Raw genomic sequence first — 18,854 nt, 5'->3', positions numbered from 1 at the left:
ATGTCTTGAGGTATCCAGTGCACTGGTCTGTTTCTCAGTAGGGAGCTGGCCTCTTGGTGAAACCCCTTCAAGCTTACATTGTGAGTTCCCTGGAGGAACAGGGAGGGGGGATGGTTCCACATTCCTCCCTTTTGCAGAGCAGGGAGCACTCAGAGTCTCTTCTCATTCTTACCCTTGAATATGAACGTCCAGGGCATTCTCTGAGCACCTGCTCAGCCTGTGAGTCCAGGGGGACTCAGAAAGGGGAGGTTCTGGGAGGACTCTCCGACCTTAGATGAGTTATACTCAATGTGTCCTGCCCAGGCCCAGGACCTTACAGGTCAGTGCCTGTCAGCTTGTAAATCCGTGAGCCCATGACCAACTCTCAGGCTCTAGCGGCAGGCACGTCAAGTCACATCACATCTGAAGGCTACCTGGAGGAGGCAGGCGCGTGCTGGCGTCAGGGAGGGCACAGCTGCCCCTCCACTCTGACGGAGCTTGGCACCTGGGTCCTCTGTGCTGTGCTCCTGGTCACACCATCACTGTCACTCCCCTTTCAGAATTCTCAGCTCCTTTCCCTAAGAACCAGCTCCTGCCCAATTCAGGAACGAAGGGGTTCGAGGGGGCACTCTTCTTTTGCAGGGACTTTATTTACTCTTCACCTGACCTTGGTGATGACTAGCTTATAAGCCAGTCAGCCAGAGTTGTTGCTTTTTCCATTTTGTCACTTTTTCCACAGCCATACTAATTGTGAGCTCCCCAGGGAGAAGGAAAGGAGGCAGGTGCTTTGTTCTCTGGCCCCTCTCCCGCCTCCAGCCTTTTGTTTTGTTATCCCCAGTCCTGGGATTCAGGTTCTGTAATGTAGGGGAAGGGAGGAGGGTGAGAGAGGCTGGTGAGGCGGGGTCCCAGACTCCTGCCTGCACTCCAGGCTGCTTCTAAAGATGTCCCGTAACGAAATGATCCCCAATATAAGGCAGACACTCTTTTTTCCTCTTTGAGAGGATTCCTCAAACATGTATTTTTAAATTTTAAAAAAATATTTATTTTTGAAAAAGAGTTTTGCTCTGTTGCCCAGTCTGGAGTGCAGTGGCGTGATCTCGGCTCACTGCAACCTCCGCCTCCTGGATCCAGGCATTTCTCCTGCCTCAGCCTCCCAAGTAGCTGGGTCTATAGGTACACATAGCATGCCTGGCTAATTTTTGTATTTTTAGTAGATACTGGGTTTTGCTATGTTGACCAGGTTGGTCTCAAACTCCTGACCTCAAGTGATCTGCCCACCTTGACCTTTCAAAGTGTTGGAATTATAGGCAAGAGCCACTATGCCTAGTCCTATTTACTTATTTGTAGAGACAAGAGTCTTGCTAGGTTGCCCAGGCTGATCTTGAATTCTTGGCCTCAAGCAATCCTCCCAAAGTGCTAGGATTAGGGGCATGAGCCACTGGGCCTGGCCCAAAATATATTTTCTTAAATGACCTACTTGAATGTACAGACTTTGAAGGGGCTAGAAAAAGGTTCCATGTGTTCTTTTAATATTTGTCCTATTACTTTTGTTACATCTATTTAAATATCTCTGGTTGCATAAAATACATTAACTTTGAATATTACTTTTCCATTTTATACTCCATAAAACAATTTTATTGAATCTTGTTATAAGAAGTTTTGTTTTGTTTTTTAATCACTGGCATCATTATTTTCTCTAAAGCTATTTCTGAGTCATCTTCACCTGTGTCTCAGTTGTTTGCGTTACTGCACTTTTTGAATCAGTGGATGATGCTGTCACATCTTACAAGGGAAGCTCTGATAACTGTTTAGGGGTCAGTCAGATTCCTCTCTCCACTTTTTGTAAAGCTGGGGTTCTAATCAGGAAAGGAGGGACCTGACGCTACTAAGTGCCAGCTTCTTTCATATTTCAGTGTGAGTTGAAAATGGTTTCATTCTCTTTTAAAAAACGAATGCTTATTGCAAAAATATCAAATAATGTGAAATTAGTACAAAGAATGAAGCACAAACAAACTCATCAGCTAAAGACAGCTACTGTGAATGTTCTGGTGAACACCATTCCAAGCATCTCTTTTGGCACATATACACATACTGTGTATGTATACGTTTTATACAAATGGTATCAGATGAAACACGCAATTTTATGGTATAATGCTTTTCATTTTTATTTTGCGGGCAATTTTGGATATAAATATAGTTACACATCATTATTTTTTATGAGTACTCTTCTGCATAGGTAGTATATCTCTATCCTTCATTACTTTTTATTTTTTAATTTTTCCTTTTTTTTTGAGGCAAGATCTTGCTTTATGGCCCAGGCTGGAGTGCAGTGGCATGATCAGAGCTCACTGCAGCCTTGACTTCCTGGACTAAGCAATCCTCCTGCCTCAGCCTCCCAGGTACTTGAGACTACAGGAACACACCAGCACTCCCGGCTAATTTTTAAACTTTTTATAGTTATGGGGTCTCACTATGTTGCGGTGGCTGATCTTGAACTCCTGGCTGCAAGTAGTGCTCTTGCCTTGGCCTATGAAAGTACTGGGATTACAGGCGTGAACCAAATGCATCCAGCCTTTTCACCCTTTAATTGATGAAGTTTGGGCTGTTTGTAATTTTCTTTATTATAAAAAATTCTGTGATAAACATCTCTGGATTCTGAGACATGGTTATAATGACCTCTAATCTTATCAAGGTTGTAAAGAAATTTTTCGTTTTTTTTTTTTTTTTTTTTTTTGAGACAGAGTCTCACTCCGTCACCAGGCGCCAGGCTGGAGTGCAGTGGCGCAACCTCGGCTAACTGCAACCTCTGCCTCCTGGGTTCAAGCAATTCTCCTGCCTCAGCCTCCCCAGTAGCTGGGACTACAGGCGCACCACCTTGCCCAGCTATTTTTTTTTTTTGTATTTTTAGTAGAGACGAGGTTTCACCATGTTGGCCAGGATGGTCTCTATCTCTTGACCTCGTGATCCACCCGCCTTGGCTTCCCAAAGTGCTGGGATTACAGGCATGAGCCACCGCGCCCTGCCACTTTTTTTTTTTGAGATGAGTCTCACTATGTTGCCCAGGCTAGAGTGCAGTGGTGCCGTCTTGGCTCACTGCAACCTCTGCCTCTCAGGTTCAAGTGATTCTCCTGCCTCAGCCTCCTGAATAGCTGAGATTAAAGGCGTGTGCCACCACACCTGGCTAATTTTTCTGTTTTTAGTAGAGATGGGGTTTCACCATGTTGGTTAGGCTGGTCTCAAACTCCTGACATAGTGATCTGCCCACCTTGGCCTCCCAAAGTGCTGAGATTATAGGTGTGAGCCACCACGCCTGGCCTTTCATGCTTTCTTCTAGTTTTTTTAAATTAAAAAATAATGTATATTTTACAGAAATAACAATCTTTACTATTTTAATCTTTGTTTTTTTTTTTTTTTTTTGAGATGGAGTTTTGCTCTTGCTGCCCAGGGTGGGATGCAATAGTGTGATCTTGGCTCACTGCAGTCTCTGCCTCCTGGGTTCAAGCAACTCTCCTGCCCCAGCCCCCCGAGTTGCCGGGATTACAGGCATGTGCCACCATGCCCAGCAAATTTTGTATTTTTAGTACAGATGGGGTTTCTTCATGTCGGTCAGGCTGGTCTTGAACTCCTGACCTCAGGTGATCCGCCTGCTTCGGGCTCCCAAAGTGTTGGAATTACAGGCCTGCGCTACCCTACCCAGCCGTATTTGCTCTACTTTCAATCCTTATTTTAGAGTGTACTTCTTCTACTTAAAAAATGAAGTGACCTGTAAAACAGCCTCAAGCAGGTCCTTCAGGAGGTGTTTCAGAAGAAGGCATTGCAACCATAGGAGGTGACAGCTTCCTGTATCCTCTTGTCTTTGAAAACCTTCCAGTAGGACAAGACGTGGAGATGGAAGACAGTGACATCGATGATCTCGACCCTGTGTAGGCCTAGGATAATGTGTTTGTGCCTTAGTTTAAAAAAAAAAAATTAAAAAGTAAAAAAAAAAAAATTAAAAAATATAGCTTATAGAATAAGGATGTAAAGAAAATTACATTTTTTGCACAGCTGTACAATGTGTTTTTGTCTTAAGCTATGTGTTATTACAAAAGAGTCAGAAAGTTAAAAACACAAAGTCTATAAAGTAAAAATGTTACAGTAAGCTAAGGTTAGCTTATTATTGAAGAAAGAAAAATCTAAAATAAGTTTAGTGTAGCCTGTGTGTACAGTGCTTTGAAGTCTGCAGTAGCATATAGTAATGTCTTAGCCTTCACATTTACCCACTATTCACTCACTGACTCACCCAGAGCAACATCTGGTCCTGTGAGCTCCATTCACATTAAGACCCCTATGCAGGTGTATCATTTTAAATCTTTGTACTATATGTTTACTCTTCTTTTTCAGTGTTTAGCTATGTTTAGGTTCACAGATGTCATTCTGATACGATTGCCTGTGGGATTTAGTACTGTAACATGCTGTACAGGTTTGCAGCCTACAAGCAGCAGACCACACCATATAGCTCAGGTATGTAGTAGGCTGTGCTGCCTAGGTTTGTGCAAGAGCACTCTGATGTTCATGCGATGATGAAATTGCCTAGTCCCTGTTATTAAGTGATGCCTGACTCTACTATAGTTTGCTTATCCACTTCTAAACTTTTTATGATTTGATTTGACTTTCATTTAATTTGGTTTGGAGTTTATCCTGGTGAACAATGTGAGGTAAAAGTTTAACTTTAAATTTTTCCAGTTGGCTATTCGTTTGTCTCAATGGTATTTATTAAAATGTCTATTTTTGCTCCATAGATTTGGAATGCTAAATTTATAATACAGCAACTTCCTGTATACACTTGGGTGTATTTCTGGATTGTCTATTCTGTTCCATTAGTCTTTGCATCAGTCAGGTAGGTTCCTGGTAGGAAACAGAATTTTGCTCAAATGGTTCAAATAAAATTTATTGAAGGTGTAGTGAGGGTTAAGGGAACTTATAAGGAATGTTGAAGCATCCAGAGACTAGCAAAGGTGGGCAGCCATCACACTTGTGGGCCTGAAGGAGAAAGAGTTATCAAAAGCCTGTGAGAGCTGGAACCTGGAGAAGGGGGTGCCTAGTAGAGGTGGGGCTATGGAGGGAGCAGAGCCACTGCCCAGGATACAGGGAGGTGCAGGGAAGAAACACTCTCAGCCCTCTCTTCTCTCAGCCTCTGATCTCTTATCAGTGCCTCCCACTGACTGAACCTATAGGAAGCCAGAGGGCAAAGGACGTGGGGACACAGGGCAAGGCAGAAAAGAGAAGAAAATGATGGGTGGGTAATGGCCAAGTGGAGAAAAAGCAGCACAGACCACCTGTCTGTTCCATGCCAGTACCACTCTGTTCTAACTGTTGAGGTTTTAGTAAGGCTAGTTCCAGCTCATTGTCATTGTTTTTCTTCCTCCTTCTCCTTCTCCCCCTTCTTCCTCCTTCTCTTCCTCTTCTTTCTCCTCCTCCCCTTCCGTTTCTCTTCCTCCCCTTCCTCACCCCCCTCCTTTTTCTCTTCTTTTAAATTTAGAGATGGGGATCTCACTCTGTGGCCCAGGCTGGTGTGCAGTAGCTGGATCATAGCCCATTGCGCCCTCTGTCTCTTGGGCTCAAGTGATGCTCCCACCTCAGCCTCCTGAGTAGCTAGGGCCACAGGTACATGTCACCATGCCCACCCTGGTTGGTTTTTTTAAAACTAATTTATATTAATTTTGTACTGCTCTATCTTACTGAACATTCCTATTGTTTATAGTAGTTTCTTGGTACATTATCATGAGTTTTCCAGATAGATAATCACCTGTAATAGTTTCATGTGGTTATTTCTAGTTTTTATGCTTCTTTTTCTCTTGTTTAGTTATATTCATAAATACATTCATATTATCCCTGGGACCAGGTTAACTGGTAATGGTGAGAGTGAGCCTTCTTGTTTCTGACTTTTATGAGAATCTGTGTGTATTTGTGTGTGTATATATAAATATATACACATGTTTATGTACATATACAAACATGTATATATATATTTATGGAGAATAATTTATACTATATTAAGAAATATAATATTCTGTTAAGAAAATATATGTGTGAATATATGTGTGTGTGTATATGTGAAATTATTCAAAGATTTCTATTTTATTTGGCTTAAAAAATTAACAATAGGAGTTGAGGTTTGTTAAATATCCTTTCAGTCTCTCGGGAATCAGTATGACTTTTCTTCTTAGATCAATAAATACAAATAATCAATAGATTTCCAAATATCGAACCATGTCTTCCTTTCTAGAATGAACTTTACTTGGATATGGCATAATATTATCTTAATGTTCTGTTGCATTCTATTGCTTAATATTTTTTATTGGATTTTTGCAGTGATATTCTTCACTGAGATTTGTCATTAGTTTTTACTGTGTGTAAAATATTTTTATCAGGTTTTGATATCAACATAACACTCTCATAAAAATAACTTGAAAGTTTTCTTTTTTCTTTTCTTTTTTTTTCTGAGACAGGGTCTCTCTCTGTTGCCCGTGCTTGAGTACAATGGCACAATCTCGGCTCACTGCAGCCTCTACCTCCTGGGCTCAAAAGATCCTCCCCCTTCAGTCTCTCAAGTAGCTGGGACTACAGGCACATGCCACCATGCCCAGACTAATTTTCTGTATTTTTTAAGAGATGAGGTTTCGCCATGTTGCCCAGGCTGGTCTTGAACTCCTGGGCTTAAGGAATCTGTCTGCCTTGGCCTAGGATTGCAGGCATGAGCCACTATACCTGGCCTTTCCTTTTCTTTTTATGCTCTAGAAAAATTTAAATACCATTGAAATTACCTGCTAGTTGAAAGTTTGCATAATTCTGCCAGAAAACCTTTGGGCTTGGTTCTTTTTTAGGAGGCAGTGTTTTGACAACTCTGTTTCCCCTCCAGAAACTGGATCACTTAAATTTTTGGTTTCTTCTGAGGACTCTGTAGGCAAATTCCATTTTCTTAGAAAATTTTCTTTTTCATCTAGATTGTAAACTTTATTAATTTAGAGTTGACTAGTCTTTTATGCCTCTTTTTTTAAGATTACTTTTGATGTTTTTGAGACAGAATCTCACTCTGTAGCCCAGGCTGGAGTGCAGCGGCGTGATCTTGGCTCACTGCGACCTTCGCCTCTGGGTTCAAGTGATTCTCCTGCCTCAGCCTCCCAAGTATCTGGGATTACAGGCACCCACCACCATGCCTGGCTAATTTTTTTTACTTTTAGTGCAGATGAGGTTTCCCCATGTTGGCCAGGCTGGTCTCGAACTCCTGAGCTCAAGTGATCCACACACCTTGGTCTCCCAAAGTGCTGGGATTACAGATATGAGACACTGTGCCTGGTCCTTTTACGCCTCTTTTAATTTTGTTTAATGTTTAAGCAGGATACAGATGAGCTCCTCCACCAGATAGTCACCAGAGAATGGGCTGTACATATTCCTCTCAGGCATTCCAAGTTCCTGATGTCTCGATTCTGCTGTTCTTTACCTCTCCCCTGTGTGTGTGGTTGCCTGCAATCACTCCACTGCAGCCTCATTGGATGCTGTCCTGATTCCATCATTCCCATAAATGCCGCTGACTCGAGATTGTGAGTGTAGCAGTTAATGGAAGCTTTAGGGATGGAGCAGACAGGTCACGGTACAGCAGGCAACTTAAAGCTGTGTATTACATCCTCTGTTGTAGCCTCTTGGCATACCTCTTGTTGCTCTGCTCTTTTCTCTTTCCTACCCAGTATCATCTTTCTTAATTCTGAACATTCTTCTTTATTAAAGAGACTTCTCTAGCTCTCTTATTCTTACGCCTTCTCCTCCAGATAATATTCTGGAGCTTGTCTTTTCACAGTTAAAAACAGTGAATCCCAGAAACAGTGGGACAAATGCAAATCTCTCTGAAGACTTTATCCCTGCAGGTCTGCTGTTGCATGGGTTTGAGGTTCCCACTACCTGGACAATCTGGGATACTGTACAACAGAAGAGGAGCTGGCTTGGTGGTGCCCTGGGATCCAGGCAAAGGAAATAGAGACACTTGCTGGAGAGCCGGATCCTCAGCCCAGACCCCACAGGCTCCATAGATAAAGCTTTGATGAAATAAACACACCATCTAAAATTACAAACCTGTAAGGAAACAAGCCACCCTCAGCTGAGATATTTTAAGTGAGAAAAGCAAGATACCTAGAAATATACATAGTAGGATCCCATTGTTGAGAAAACAGACTGGCTCTCTCAAACACACATTCTGCCAAAGTAGTAGGCAGGGGTGAGGGGATATCGTTGATCTCAGTAACCCAAGATCTCTGTGAGTTTGCACGTGATTAGATGAGCATCAGCAAAGTACAGGATCCTTATCAGCTGTTCCCATGGCTGATCTCAAGGGAGGTCATTGCAGGAAGAGGAGCACAGGGGAAGGCAAACATGACAGAGGCCTGTGCAACGCTGGCTCATGCTTCTTCTTCCCATCCAAGTTATCATCCATGCAGTGTTTTGATTGGAGCATGTTCCTCCCTCTGTCCAGCTGAAATTCAGAAATGATAAAATGATAAAATTGTGTCAATATAACATAGTTGACAACTTTTTCCTCCCTCAGTCCAGCTGGGTTTTGTTTGTTGGCTTGTTTTTGTTTTTTAACTTCCAGCTACTTGTGCGATGGGGCTGAGTGGTGGGGTAAGGAAGTGACTCCTTTGGCATCATTGGGAAGTTTCTGAGTTTAATGTAAAGCATCCCTGAGTCTCACCAGGGGTGGGAGACCACAGCCCTCCCGATACCAGTTGTTCAGATGCAGGGTCCCCATCCTGTGCAATCTGGGCTCTTCATTTCCAATATCTACCCAGGCACCCCCATGCCATTTGGGGTTTGGACTGGAGAAAGTATTTCTCTGCCTCCTTGTCTCAGCCAAGAAACATCAATCTGTGACAAGGAGCACCCCACAGTCCCACAAGCATATGCATCACACAATAACTGAAAAACATTGCTTTTCATTAATCTTCCTCAGCATTTTGTGCAATTGCATTTTCTGGATTCCAGTTATTATTTTTTTTACATTATGGAGGGGTTTTGGTGTAAATGTCAATATATTTTGCTGAACAAGAGGAAATCTGTAGCCAGTTTTGAATAGCTTTTTTTTCCTCCCTCATATACTAGAAATAGAAGTCATCAGTGGCATCTGGGAAATATCAGTGTCCTCTTTATTGTTCTCTCTATGGTTTGTACCTGAGTGAATTGTACTGGAGGATTTTACTTATTCTCCTCACCAACCTGGAGCCCCGAGGAGGTACTTTCTTTTCTTTTTAAATCCCAGTGCCTGGCACTGGGTTGGGTTCATTGTCAAACTTAAGAAGTGTGGTGGAGGAATTCACAGAAGGAGCCTGATGGTGCTGGGAAAGACAGTAGATGAAACCAACGTGTTCATCCTGGTTTTACCTCTAGTTTGCTTTTAGACCTCTGTGGGGGTAAGATACCTACCTTCTCTGGAAATCTGTTCCTTTTCTATAACATGAAGATACTAATACCTATAATGTCTACCTCAGGGGCTGTTGAGTTTACCAAGGACTGTAACGGACATGAAAGGTACTTTGAAAAGTATACTGAGCTACACGGCAGTGACTTATTGCTCTAATGCATGAGGGATGGGTGTTCATCTAATGGCTACACAACTACACTAATAGGCTTTTGACTTCCATCCAGCCTTTATAGTGGAATATATATCCTGCAAAAGCTCTTCTTATACGTTTCTAGAATAATTGATAAAGCACAGTAAACATCTTTCTAAATGCAGAGCTGAGTTTGCAGGAAGTTAAGGGAACCTCTCTTGGGGGCCAAAGTAGTAGGCAGGGGTGAGGAGACACCGCTGATCTCAGTAACTCAGAATTTAACCACTCTGGAGGACGGGACACAAGGCCTCAGCCTCAACTTAACTGGGGAGTTGCAGGTGAAACCCCTGGGTAAATCTAGGACCCTCATGTAGGAGCATGCTAAAAGAAGTTTTGCTCACCAGCAATAAGAGAAATAACAAGTTAGGCTGGGCTTGGTGGCTCATGCCTGTAATCCCAGCACTCTGGGAGGCTGAGGCAGGCAGATCACCTGAGGTTGGGAGTTCAAGACCAGCCTGACCAACATGAAGAAACCATTTCTATTGAAAATACAAAATTAGCCAGGCATGGTGCACATGCCTGTAATCCCAGCTACTGGGGAAAGTGAGACAGGAGAATCACTTGAACCTGGGAAACAGAGGTTGTGGTGAGCCAAGATTGTACCACTGCACTCCAGCTTGGGCAGCAAGAGTGAAAAAAAAAAAAGATAAAATAACAAGTTAATTATCTTTTTCAATCTTGGGTTTGGGTGGAGGAAATACAAATCTCTCTGAAAACTTCATCTGTGCAGGTCTGCGGTTGCGTGGGTTTGAGGGTTCTACTACTTGTACAATCTGGGATACTGTACGACAGAAGAAGAGCTGGCTTGGTAGTGCCGTGGGATCCAGGTGAAGGAAATAGAGACACTTGCTGTAGAGCTGGGTTTTCAACCCAGACCCCACACATTCCATAGATAAAGCTTTGATGGTGGCTGGGCACAGTGGCTCATGCCTGTAATCCCAGCACTTTGGAAGGCAGAGGCGGGCAGATCATGAGGTTAGGTGTTTGAGACCAGCCTGATCAACATGGTGAAACCCCATCTCTACGAAAAATACAAAAATTAGCCAGATGTGGTGGCACACAATTGTAATCCCAGCTACTCATGAGCCTGAGGCAGGAGAATCGCTTGAACCTGGGAGGCAGAGGCTGCATTGAACTGAGATTGTGCCACTGCACTCCAGCCTGGGAGACAGAGCAAGACCCCATCTCAGAAAAAAAAAAAAAAGCTTTGATGAAATAAACACTCCATCTAAAATCACAAATGTCTAAGGAATCAAGCCACCCTCAGCTGAGGTATTTTAAGTGAGGAAAGTAAGATACCTAGAAATGCACATAGTAGGATCCCATTGTTGAGAAAACACACTGGCTCTCTCACATACACATTCTCACATGCACCCCGCTCTCTGTGAGCTTGCAGGTGATTCTCTAAGGATCAGCAAAGTATAGGATTCTTATCAGTTGTTACTATGGCTGATCTGAAGGAGGGTGTTGCAGGAAGAGGAGCACGGGGGTAAGGCAAACATGACAAAGACGCCTGTGCAACGCTGGCTCATGCTTGTCCCTATCCAAGTTATTGCCCATGCAGTTTTGATTGGAGGGTGTTCCTCTCTGTTCCCCGTCTCAGTCAAGGAAAACCAAATTGCTCAAAGGTGTACCCCCACCCCACGTGCACATAGAGACATGGGCACAAGGAATATGGGGCATTGACAGTGTCACTGAATACATAAATAACACTGTTAAAAAATAACTAGGCTGGGCACTCAGGATCATGCCTATAATCCCAGCATTTTGGGAAGCCGAGGTAGGAGGATTGCTTGAGCCCAGGAGTTTGAGATTGGCTTAGGCAAAAAAGGGAGACCCTGTCTCTTCAAAAAATCAAAAAATTAGCTAGGTGGAGTGGCACGTACCTGTGGTCCCAGCTACCCAGGAGGTGGAAGCTGGAGGGTCTCTTGAGCCCAGGGGACTGAGGCGACAGTGAGCTGTGTTCATGCCACTGCACTCCAGCCTGGGTGAGGTGACAGAGACTCTTTTTCAAAAACCAAAACCAAAACAAGAATAAAAACAAAAACAAAAACAAAAGTAGAAGAAATTAAACACTACTGTGGATGTCACAGTGGACAGCTTCCATTCATTTACGGCTTCCTCTGTGGCAGTCACTTTATAAATGCTTTTCTATGTATTTCCTCTTTGAGCACTCATAGTAACTCCATGGAGTAGGCACCACCATGGCAATTCCCGCTGTAGCTATGAGAAAAGGGAAGCATAGAGTGCTTAAGGAACATGCCCAGGGTCTCAGGTCCACCTCCCTGACTGAGGGGCCAGGAGTCAGACCCAGCAGTTCACTTTGGAGCCCAGGCACTTAGTCACTGGGCGAATATGTACATATGTATGCAGGTGGAGGATTTGATGCAACACTGCAGATTCTTGTGTTGAGGGTGGTAACATGGGTTATTTTTGAATTATTATTATTTTGATTTGATGTATCCTTAACCTCACTATCCTTGAAATATAAAAGAAAAAAGAAGAAATGGAAAAAAGACATCTTCTATATTTTGTCACCTCTCCCCACCAACCTCTCAATAACTAAACGCTGCAGGTACTAACGAATGTTACTGCATGCATCACTGAATCTGTCAGTATAAAACAAAGCCAATTCACTTTAGGACAATTTAGGGAGCTCCCTGCCAAAGTGTGGGGGTATAAGAAGTGCTAATTGAATTGAATCAAATTGAATCATAGAGTGGTTTTAGGATGATGAGAGAAGGGTGAACTGAGCCAATAATTCTACAAATTTGGAGAGGAGAAGTATGTGATTGTCACAGCCTTTATGCTGTCACACTTCCTTGAGTGATTAAAGTGATGAGTGATTTTAGTTCTAGTTGTTATTTATTTATTTATTAAAGATGGGGTTTCACCATGATGGCTAGGCTGGTTTTGAACTCCTGACCTCAGGTGATCCACCCACCTCGGCCTCCCAAAATGCTAGGATTACAGGCGTGAGCCACCACACCCAGCCTTTTAGTTCTAGTTTACATTGATGACATGGCTTCTTCCTTGTGAGTGTCACCCTGCCTGCTCTTACTGCCCAGGAGCCAATGTTGATTATGCCATACGGGAAAAAAGGTGAAGCAGAGGATTTCAGTGCCACAGTCTTAGGACTCAGAAAAGGACAAAGGGATGTCAGAAATTTTGGGAAGTGGAAATCTATGGTGGAGAGAGGGGGAAATAAATGATGCCTTAAAGTCACACAGCTGTCCAGGAAGCATTGAATCCAGGTAGGTCTCTTGGCTAGTGAACTTCCCTCACATCTTGGATTTTTAAAAATGTCTACTAATTTAGTTGCCCTTTAGAGAAAATTGTCAGCAAATTCTGTCCTCTATGGAGAACCGAAAAGCTTTTAGAAATTCGTGTGATGATCACGGAGTCAGACTAGCAGCAGCTGATTATTTACAAGATGGGACTCATGAAGCTGGGATGGTCCTAGGCCCTGACCTCCATTTCAGGTGAGTGCACCCAGCAGTCCTGAGTCCCTTGCCCCCAGTGTTGTGGGAATAGGACAGGCAGGGCACACACATCAACACATTCTTGCCCTTATTAGGGCTCCCTGCAACCACCTTCTCTTAGCACTTTCTTTGGTCTGACAGGGCCCAACATAATTGACTTTCTTCAACTCTTACCCTGGCAACCCTCCTTCAGCAATTTTTAGGCACTCATCTTGGAGGGGGTTTCGATAATAACTGCTGCCATTTATTGAAACCAGGTGATAAGCTAACGCTATACAAGTACTATTTCTATTTCAGAGATAAAATAAAAGAGGCTTGGAGAAGGTGAGTGTGATGGTGAATTTTATGTATTAACCTGACTACACTAAGGGATATGCTCAAATGACTGGTAAAACATTATTTCTGGGTGTGCCCGTGAGCATGTTTCTGGAAGAGATTAGAATTTTGAATCAGTAGACTGAGTAAATAAGATCACCCTCACCAATGTGGGTGGCCATCATCCAGTCTGTTGAGGGTCTGGATGGAACAAAACAGTGGAGGAAGGACTAACTTGCTTTCTCTACTGAGACATCCATCTCTGCTTGCCCTTGAAAATCAGCTCTCCTGGTTCTTGGGCCTTCAGACTCAGACTGGGACTTAGGCTCTCGGCTGTCCTTGTTCTCAGGCCTCTGGGCTTGGGCTAAAACCACCGCACCAGCTTTCTTGGGCCTCTAGTTTGCAGAGGCAGCTTATGGACCTTCTCAGTCTCCGTAATGATGTGTGTCAGTCCCTCATCATAAATCTCTTCCTATCTATTGATACGCATATCCTATTGATTCTATTTCTCTGAGGAATGCTGACTAATACAAGTGAGTATGGAGCCAGTAGAACGTGGATGCTAGAGTCAGGAATTTTGAGCCAGATAGATCTGAGTTTCACTTTAGGCAAATTACATATTTTTTTTAGTGCTTTGGTTTCCTGCTTTATTAAATAGGGAAAATTACATCTACATTTATAACAGATATGAGGATAGATAATGTATATAAAAGTGTTTAACAGACTTCTTGATACCTAGTAAGTCCTTGATAAATGGAAGATAATATTATTACTTAATACTATAATATATATGCTCAAAGTCACATGCTAGCAAGTTGATACAAATCAGGATTTGAACTTAGGCCCAGTTCAAATGGAAGCCCATATTCTCCTATGCTCTGCTGAAAGACTCCAGACTCTCTGACATAGGCGAGTTGCCCCCTTCAAGGTGGGAAGGGAGCTTGTCTGCACAGCTCAGGAGTCTGGATGTAGCCTCTCCTTCTGCTTCTTCTAGAATGGTAAACTATGTGAAATTAGCTAAGGCGTTGATACCCTGTCTCTACTAAAAATACAAAAAAATTAGCCAGGTGTGGTGGCACATGCCTGTAATTTCAGCAACTTGGGAGGCTGAGGTGGGAGAATCATTTGAATACAGGAGGCAGAAGTTCCAGTAAGCTGGGACTGTGCCACTACACTCCAGCCTGGGCAACAGAGCAATACTCTGTCTTTAAAAAAAAAAAAAGGTTAAATGAAGTCATAGGGTGGATCCCTAATTCAAAAGGACTGTGGTCTTATAAGAAGAGGATGAGCATTTATGAGCGAGATCCCTCTCTCTGTCTGCCATGTGAGGACATAGTGACAGGCACTGCCTACAAGCCAGGGAGTAGGCCCTCACCAGGACCCAATGGTGCTAGCACCCTAATTGTGGACTTCCAGCCTCCAGAACCATGAGAAAATAAATTTCTGTTGCTTAAGTCACTCAGTCTATGGCATTTTGTTGTGGCAAAATAATACAGCATCCTACAGGATCTGACTAATACAGGATCCCACAAAGTATTTGGATCTATTGTTCCAGTCATTCTAAATCTAAGAATCTTTTCTAAGAATATAATCCAACACAGGGGCAAGAATCAAGGACACACAACTGTCTGTGGGAAATGGCTTGATAGACTGTGAGAACCAATTGAGCACATCTTTTCCCAACTCCTCATCCAGTGAATTCACAATGGTAGCTTGAAATTAGCCTTGATGGGTGTATTTACTGAATACTGTGGAAAACACTACAAATCAGAGCCCCCTCCCCAGTTAAACATTTGCTGGGTAAGGCTGCTCGCTATTTGTAATAGTTAAGAATCGGATGCAAACCTAAATGTCTAGCAAGAGGAAAAGTTACCCTATGTGCTGGTTATCTTCTATTTAATCTTCCAAACCTACTTTCCACCCTTCTCTAATCTGGGAGGCTGAGCTTTATGGTCTGCTCTTACTTTCTGTCTTCTGTTTGGGTTGTGCCAGTGGGAAGCACATGCAGAAGATTGGAAGATGGAAGGAGGATGATATCAGGTTATTCATTCCCCCAAGATCCCATCCTGTGGGGTCATCATTAGCTGGTTGTCCTTCAGCTAAGATCACAGTTCTGGCCAGGCATGGTGGCTCACGCCTGTAATCCCAGCACTTTGGGAGACCAAGGCCAATGGATCACTTGAAGTCAGGAGTTTGAGACCAGCCTGGCCAACCTGGTGAAACCTGGTCTCTACTAAAAATACAAAAATTAGCTGGGCACGGTGGTCTATGCCTGTAATTCCAGCTACTTGGGAGGCTGAATCAGGAGAATCTTTTGAACCCAGGAGGTGGAGGTTGCAGTGAACAAGATTGTGTCACTGCACTCTACCCTGGGTGACAGGGTAAGATTGTCTCAAAAAAAAAAAAAAAATCACACTTTCTTCCAAGTGATCTTGGAAATCATCCCATATCAGTTCATACAGATCTTCCTCATTTTCTTTCTTAAACAGTTGTAGATATTCCATAATTTATTCAACCACGTTCTCTCCTATAGGCATTTAGAATGCTTCCAATGTATTGCAATTACAAATAAAGCAGCAATGAATAACCATGTATATGTGTATTTTCATATAGTTTGGATAGTTTGGAGGTATATCTTTAAGTTAAATGCCCAGAAATCAGATTGCTAGGTCAAAAGGCAAATGCACGTATAATTTTGTTAAATTTGCCAAATTCTCCTCTAACAAGAGCTGAAAAAGTTTGCATTCCCACTAGCAATAAGAAGGTTATATTTGCCTCCAGCCTTGACAACATATTGTCATGCTTCTAAATTTCATCAATCAGATATGTGAGAAATGGTATCTTGATATAGTTATAGTTTTCATTAAAAAATTATGGATGAAGTTTAATATATTTTTGTTTAAGTTTTCTGTCAATGTCTTCTGCTTATTTTTTTTCTGGGTTTTTGGCATTTGTCCCTCTCAATTTTTAAGAGTTAAAAATATATTAGGATATTAGTCCTTTATCTGTGATACGTCATGAACATGTTCTTTTTTGGGTTTGGTTATGATTTTTTTTTTGTCATGTAAAACTATTTCAGTAGAGTAAAATTTATAGATCTTTTCCTTTATTGCACTTGGATTTTAAGTCACAGTTAGGAAGCTTTTCTCTACCTGGAGTTTGTAGAGAAATTCACCCATGTTTCATCTAGTATTTGGTTTAATTTTAGGTTTCTGATCCTTTCGAAAATTTTCCTTGTTTATGGTGTGAGGTATGGCTCTAAATCAATCTTTTTCCAAATGGTTATCAAGTTGTCCTTAAGTCATTTATCAAAATGTTCATTTTTCTCTAAGTGATTTGAGATACCAGCTGAATCAAATATTAAATTTCCATATATACTTTGGACTGTTTTTACAGTTCATTCATTACATTTTCCTGTGATTTATTCTTATGCTGGTTTCACATTGCTTTTATTTCTTTTTGGCATCCATTTTTTTTAACATTTTACTATAACAAACATATTTAAGATATATACAAAGTTGAAAGAATTTTATAGTGAAACCCACATATCTGTCTGTATTCTACAATGAACACTTTATTACATTTGCTTTGTAACATATTTATCCATCTCTTATCTCTATTCATCCATCAATTCCTCTTACTTTTTAATGCATTTCAAAGTAAGTTGCAGACATTACAACACTCCCCCCAAAACTTTGATATAGATATATACTTTATTTTTTATTTTTATTGTTTTGAGAAAAGGTCTTACTCTGTTGCTCAGGCTAGAGTGCAGTGGCATGATCTCTACTCACTGCCACCTCCACCTCCTGGGCTCAAGTGATCCTCCAACTTCAGCCTCCCTAGTAGCTGGGACTATAGTCACATGCCACCACACCCAGCTAATTTTGTATTTTTGTAGAGATGGGGTTTCGCCATGTTCCTCAGGCTGCTCTTGAATTCTTGGGCTCAAGCAACCCTCTTGCCTCAGCCTCCCAAAGTGTTGGGATTACAGGTGTGAGCCACTGAGCCTGGCTCCATATCCATTTTAATTATAGAAGCTTAATAGTATGTTTCACTCTCTGGTGGGGCTGGTCCACCCTCATAGCTTTTGTCTTTTGGGTTTTCATAGCTATTGTATGATTCTTTTGCCATATAAACTTTAGTATTAACTTATCTAGCTTCATTATTTTAAAAAAGCTTGTTGATATTTTTATTGTGATTGCATTCACTTTTAAATTAACTTAGGGACAATTGAGTTTTTAAGATGTAATACCATGATGTCTATCCATAAAGAAACTATGTTGTTTCTACAGATTAAATTTGAAGGCAAGAAGAAAAAGTAAAATAGTAAAAAAAATATATTTTTGAATTGTTCAATCAGGAGTGTTTTAAAGTTTTCCTCATAAATGTTTTCCTGAGAATGCTTTTTATTATATCTCTAACAAATTTTGTTATATCTCTAACAACTCTGCCTGCTACTGGTGATGATCAAGATTCTGTAAAACAATTTCTTGGCTTTGTAGCTCTAGTGAAATGTTTCTTCTTGTACTGACTCAATATTTTTTTTCTCTGTAATTTATAGCTTCATCCCAGGTTTTAGTGTAGGCCATTGAAATAACATGAAAACCATAAGTTCCCTTCCCAGCTTGCTGATAGGATGTAGATCAGCAGTCTAAGCCCATCCTTGCTAGCTTCTGAGCACCTGTTCACCTCCTTTACCACTACCTCCCACCTCACTACCTTCTACCCTAGCAATATGGAATCACATATTTCCTCACTGATATCCTTTTGTATGCTTTTGTGCCTCTGCTCATGCCTCTGTCTTGCCCCTCTCATCTTTCTGGAAATCATTTTTCTCTGTAAACTCAGTTGAAGAGTCACCTCCTCCAAAAAGCCTTCCTTGACCTCCCATAGCACACATTCCTCCCTGTACCTGTTTTGATATCTGCACTTATGACATTGTGAGGTATGCCTTTTACGTGTCTTTTCCTCCTTGATGTCTGTTTCTTCCCATCTTTGTATTACTAGGCTAGCACTGAGTACAGTTCCTGACACATAGCATATGTTCAAATATTTATTGAATAAATGAATGATTATAGGCCAGATCTCTCACCTTTTCTGCATCGGAGTTATCTCAATTCAGTTTGCCATTGCTCTAAAGGAATATCCAAGGCTGGGTAATTTATAAAGGAAGGGGTTTATTTTGCTCATAGCTTTGCAAGCTATACGAGAAGCATGGCACCAGAATCTGCTTCTGGAGAGGATCTCAGGAAGCTTCCAATCATGACAGAGGGCCAAGGAGGAGCCTGCATGTCACATGGTGAGAGAGGAAAAGACAGAGAGAAAAGGGAGGAAGGTTCCAGATTCTTTGATTTATTTAGATATTTTTTCAGACAGAGTCTTGCTCTGTCACCTAGACTGGAATGCAATGGCATGAACATGGTTGATTGTGGCC

This window comes from Saimiri boliviensis, chromosome 10, assembly GCF_048565385.1.
Source record: "Saimiri boliviensis isolate mSaiBol1 chromosome 10, mSaiBol1.pri, whole genome shotgun sequence".
In the NCBI taxonomy this organism is placed as follows: Eukaryota; Metazoa; Chordata; class Mammalia; order Primates; family Cebidae; genus Saimiri; species Saimiri boliviensis.
The sequence above is the reverse complement of the archived record's forward strand: the minus strand, read 5'-3'. Positions refer to the sequence as shown.